General features: G+C 44.9%; 1 protein-coding gene across 4 annotated transcripts in view; it reads right to left on the reverse strand.

Annotated features, from left to right (window-relative positions):
* The window catches only part of LOC147726079 (uncharacterized), a 602,042-nt gene extending 596,350 nt beyond the window's left edge, over nucleotides 1-5,692 (reverse strand). For 3 of the 4 annotated variants that reach the window (XM_086960195.1, XM_086960192.1, XM_086960194.1), the window contains exon 1: nucleotides 5,580-5,688. The gene's annotated coding sequence lies outside the window, so the exon portion shown is untranslated. Of the gene's footprint in view, nucleotides 1-5,579 lie in introns of all 4 variants that reach the window. The other variant, XM_086960193.1, reaches the window with a different exon arrangement.
* Nucleotides 5,693-6,000: the final 308 nt, after the last annotated feature.

The following is a 6,000-nucleotide window of genomic DNA, read 5'->3' on the forward strand; positions in this document are numbered from 1 at the left end:
GAGGGGGTTTACGCTACCTTTTAGACACCTCACACGAGTCCTCGGACGACCGTTAAATGGCGTCGAGTTCATTGGGGCCCCCGTCAAGTCAAAGGGAAATTGGTAGATGCACTTGAGGTACGCCTCTGTGCGGTTGGTCCCCTCACAAGTGAGGGTGGTATTTCTGGTTTAGGGATCTGACACCGGTTACGACCTTGCCGTTGGCCCTTAACGTTAGGATGTACAATTTCAAGTCAAATGTTTTTCTAGGATGTTAGTTCGGCTAGGAGAACCTTTGTATTAGAGATCTGTTAAGGTTAGCCAAACATCGTAATGTGGAAATGAAATTGTACATAATATGAAACTGTTATTTTAATGTTTTGATTTTGTTTCATATTTTAATAAATACGGCCGGGAGGGTCACTCCCTCCCGCCTTCCAAAAGTTCAGAACCGTTTCCGGTTTCCCATCCTTGGGGATTGTGTTGAGAGGGGGTGGCGGGTATCTCAGCCATATGGAAAGGGGCGACCATTCGGTCCCCCCGAACGTATGGTGGAGTACCACGATCCCCCCGGGAAGCCATCTTGGGCGGGAGGCGAGTCTCGGCTGGTATGCCCGAAGCAGCGTAGCCGGGGCGCGCCTTTTCCCGCCCTGGAGTGGGTTGTCCTAGACACTGACGCGACCGGCCACGCCCTCGGAGGCAGGCGGGGGCGGGTTTATGCCCGCCCTGAAGACGGATAAAAGGAGCAACGAGCCAAGAAAGCATCCTCTTGTTCCTGTGCTCTGAAGCTGCACCTCCCCGCTGCACGTGAGCTCGAGACGGAACGAAGAGCAATTTTGACCCACCCACCAGCCCCTGAGGACAGCTAGTTGTTTTGAATAAAGTTTTGATGTGGTAACTCTATTTCTTGCAGGTTGTGCTGATTGTCGTAATATTTTTGAATATGCAATAAAGATGGTCACTTTCAGTATATTTTGCAAATAAAGTGTTTTGCACTAATGTTGATCAGTAATCATGCTTGTAATAAGTCATAATTATTTTGGTAATTTAGTAATGTAGGAGATTTGTCGTATTTATTGTCGGGCGGTAAGGTCATGATCGGTGAGCAGTAATTGGAAGATCCCTATGGGGGGGGCGTCACCCATTACGGATGGGAGCGCTCGGGGGAGGTGGCCATTGGCCCCTCAACGGGGAGGCGGTCCCGTCTAAGGATAGGCCGCCGGAAGGAAAGGAAAGGTGGTCAAGGCCCCTTCCTGGATAGGAGGGGCTACGGGCCCTCCTGGGGAATTTCCTGGGGCCAGGACATCTGCGACGGCAGATGGGTAAGTTGTGTGGGGTTCGGGAGGGGGTTTACGCTACCTTTTAGACACCTCACACGAGTCCTCGGACGACCGTTAAATGGCGTCGAGTTCATTGGGGCCCCCGTCAAGTCAAAGGGAAATTGGTAGATGCACTTGAGGTACGCCTCAGTGCGGTTGGTCCCCTCACAAGTGAGGGTGGTATTTCTGGTTTAGGGATCTGACACCGGTTACGACCTTGCCGTTGGCCCTTAACGTTAGGATGTACAATTTCAAGTCAAATGTTTTTCTAGGATGTTAGTTCGGCTAGGAGAACCTTTGTATTAGAGATCTGTTAAGGTTAGCCAAACATCGTAATGTGGAAATGAAATTGTACATAATATGAAACTGTTATTTTAATGTTTTGATTTTGTTTCATATTTTAATAAATACGGCCGGGAGGGTCACTCCCTCCCGCCTTCCAAAAGTTCAGAACCGTTTCCGGTTTCCCATCCTTGGGGATTGTGTTGAGAGGGGGTGGCGGGTATCTCAGCCATAAGAGAGTGCACAGCAGGTCACAGCAGAAGGCAGTTGTCCGAGTGTCCTTCTGAAGGTCCAGTAGTGTACTGAATAGTGGTTCTCAAGGTCCTATTTTCATACACCGGTGCCCTCCTTCTTTAAGGTGGGAGAAGCGTCTAGAAAGGTTAGTTGAAGTGCGGGACTTCGTAGCCCTAGAAATGTGAGGGTTTAGGCACTTTGTGTGAAGGTTGAAAGTTGCAAGTGGTACTGTGATTAGTTTCACCCCAATCCTGCCAGCAGATGGTCCTGTTGCTCAGATATGAATTCACCTTAAAGAATTAAAGAAACAAGAAGTGTTTTGCAAAACAGGAGCAGGTTGATTATGTTAAACGCGGTGCTAGGAGAGTCTGGACAGAATGCATCCGAGCAAAGTCTCTCAATGTACCGAGCATTGGCTGACATTATATACATATTAAGAGGTACAATACATTAATGTCTGCATCCTGAGAAGCATCTCAGTTGTAAATTTAACACATTTGGGCATCTAATAAGGGCACATATTGCTGTCGATCTCGGGGAGAGCTAATGTGGCCAATGTGTATGTGTACAGATATCCTTCATGAGGAGCATGTAATCACTACATGTGGTGCACATGTAGTGTTCTGATTGGCTGAATTTTCCTATCTACATGTGGTATCTAGCTGCATGGTATTTTGGGGGAAAACAAGCCTTTGGCCAAATGTGTTTTATTACAAGCAATTGCCTCAGAACTGTCTGTGGTGTACCAATCTATCTGTGGGCTCGATCAGGGTTTTTCCTGGGTGTGCTTTGTCTTTGAGACCCCACCTGTGACCTGTCATTCGGTAGGTGTGGGTGTGGGTTGCAGGACCTGCCTGATCATGTATCTCTGACTCAGTGTTGATGGGAAGGTCACATTGGGTAAGTTTACATCAATGACACAAGTTCATCGGAACTTCTGAAAATAATATGGTAGTCACTGTCATCATTTTTATTAACATTCTCAACATTGTGCATACTGTTGTCATAGCGTACATCAGCATTGTCTTTACTGTTTTTACTGATATTGACACAGTTACGCTTGCCTACATCAACATTTTTCAAATGGTAATAACATTGTCATTCATGCATGGATTATGACTTATATTGACATGTTTACTGCCGGTATCAAAGCATTTGCATGGGCATAGATTATGGCATACATTGATATTGCATTTATGGGTACTGAAATTATTATGCAGGCACAGGTTAAGGCAAAAGTTGACATTGCATTTATTGGTATTGCTGTTGTTGGACCTTCACATATCATGTTTTTATTGACATTGTATTTACCCATTCCAACACTCCATTGAGGCCGCCCAAATCCCTCGATTGTGTGACTGCCCGGGAAGACTTCAGAAAGTCTGTCAGGTTCACCAAGTCTTGTAACTCAAATCAGGCAGCCGGCACAAAGAGCTAGGAGCAGGAAAATGCCAACTTTCTAAAAGTGTCATTTTCAAAGAGGATACCAAACATAACATAGTTACCTGCTCTTGTTAAAAATTGGGTCTCCCTCCCTCACTCTGCCGCTTGCTGGTGGTACTCGCTGACCCAGGGTTACTTGTTGATTGAGGGGGGAGGCACTACCAATGTGCTTACAGCACTGCCTCAACCCCATTGCAGGGGACACTCTGCTGCTAGCTGCCGCCTCACCCTGGTGGGGCTTGCTGTCCCAGGGTTCCTTGCGGCTTGAGGGGGGAGGCACCATCAATGCGCTTAAAGTGTTGCCTCAACCCCTGCTTGACACTCTGCTGCTTGCTGCCGCCTTACCTTGGTGGGACGGTTTGTTCCAGGGTTCCTTGCTGCTTGAGTGGGAGGCACAATCAACGCACTTAAAGTCATGCCTAGACCCCTGTTGCATGGGACACTCTGCCACTTGCTGCTTCCTTGCTCTGGTTAGACTTGCTCTCCCAGGGTTCCTTGCTACTTGAGGGGGGAGGCACCACCAAGGCACTCAAAGTGCAGCCTTGACCCCCACAGCAAAGGACGCATGTGGGCGGCTCCTGGGCAAAGCTCAGGTCAATGGCTGGCCCACCCGAGCCTGTCATTGACCAGAAGCGGCCAGGCCCACCCTCCCTCTAACATTTGGTGGATTTTGCAAGTGGAAGGTATTTTCCTTTTTATTTTTATTAGGGGGGGCCTTTTCTTCTCCTCTGGATTAGCAGCGAAGACTGCTTTGAAGACTTTTCTTTCAGGGGAAATATACGATCGACTTTACTGTTATTATCAGTGAAGATGTTCAACGTTGCATAAAGCCTACCATTGTGGTGCTGTTTAGCATTGTTGAATTTCTTTTGATTTGACTGCTTATATGTACTGGTAATAATTTTGTTGTAATAACCGCATTATTTGTACTCTTTTCCCCATATTTTACAGAAGATGGTATGGGTAAGCATAAAGCTACTAATGCTTGCCCAGCACTAGATACCACTCACACAACAACTAATTGCTTTCGAATGTGGCAGGTAAACATTATTTCTAAAAAATAGACATTGCAGAACATCGCCCATCTTTAGGATCAGGGGCAGGAGGGGCTAGGACACCTGGGACATCTATGAACAATGACATTGCGATAACAGTCCCTCAACCACAGAGAGGAGAGCCTCAAAGCCCTAGTGCTGCCAAATACTTGATTGCCCTATCAAAGCAAGAGCTGGCACCTTTTTTTCCACTGATAATTGTGCCTCACCTGCCTCTCCCCTTACACTTACCAGGAAAAAGAAGTGCAGTAAGGCTCCCATGATGATTGGTGGGTCATATGTACATCTGTCTGTAATTCTGCCACATATTGAGACAGTGACCCAGTCAAGCCACCCCTGTGGATTCCTACTGGGCACCACTAATACCTGATACAAAGCAATATTACCCACCGTGTCCCAGCCTGCAAAATATAGCAAGGGATATTGCCATTACCAACATGAGTACTCATGTTGCCATCAGTTTACCCTCAAAAGTATGCCTTTATGTGGCAGTATTAACTAATGTACCTCCTATCTTGAGTGGATTGGCCACTCAACCTCTGCGCACTGTTGCTATGTGTCAGAAATTCACAATTAGCTCCACTATGTTTCTGCACATAGATATATTTAACATATAAACGTACAATTTTTTAATACTCTTATATAAGAACATATACTCAGTATTCACTCCACAAACATAATTCTTAATTTTCAGTTTGATTGTAATCATCAATTCAAAAAGCATTAACATTTTTCAGTTTTTCCATTGTTTGTTAACACTGTAAATTTACAACTCATGAAGATATAGCATTTTGATGTTGCCCGATGCATTTCGAGTCCCAAAGGACTCTTCCTTAGGGGCCTGAAACTGAATTAAATATAACATAAATAATAATGTTTTCCACAATTTTCACAAAATTCTGATTGTAACTGTCAATACAAGAAAAGAAAAATAATGGGAGTTCAGTGTATAGAATCCACCACCTCACCAAAGCTCTGTGAAAACCGTGGCATAAGAATTACTCACAATCCACACCTTGGAATATAATTCTGTATGTCTGAAAAGGAAATAATGTCACCAATGAAGCTACATACTATCACGACCAATACCCGACACCAAATCTCAAAAAAACGTCACCACGTCTTGCCTATATCTATGAAGAATCTCAAACAAAACAGCATCTGCCTTCACTCCTTCACACTTCCGATATCTAAAAAACGTAACAAATTGTTCAATCTCTCTGCTTTTCCCACTAACACCACCTCGCCCAAAAGCTCTCCTGATTACCTCTTCTCCGCACCTTCAATGTTCGCTGCATATCCCCTCGGCTCTGCTGCTGTTCGTATTAGCGCCTCTAACGGGATCTCCCTGTTTATTTGCTGCCTCTTCCGTGTGTACTCAGCAATGATTAACGGTCTCAACACTAAAAACGGACTATGCTATCTCCTATTCGAACACAAACTGAACACGTCCCGCCATCTTAACTTGAGCTCCACTCCTATATTCACACATTACGTCGTCAGAGTTCTAGCAGGAACCAACACTTTTCCCAATAACCGATCAAAAAAAAAATGAAAAATAAATAAATGAAACGTGAGAACATGAAAACAGATAGTGTTAAAATGATAGGATAACCAAAATAATTATCTTATCAAATACAAGATGTTTACAACTTTATATCAACACTCCCATTTACCTGTCAGAAACC

Source organism: Lissotriton vulgaris, chromosome 3_1 (genome assembly GCF_964263255.1).
Source record: "Lissotriton vulgaris chromosome 3_1, aLisVul1.2, whole genome shotgun sequence".
Taxonomy (NCBI): Eukaryota; Metazoa; Chordata; class Amphibia; order Caudata; family Salamandridae; genus Lissotriton; species Lissotriton vulgaris.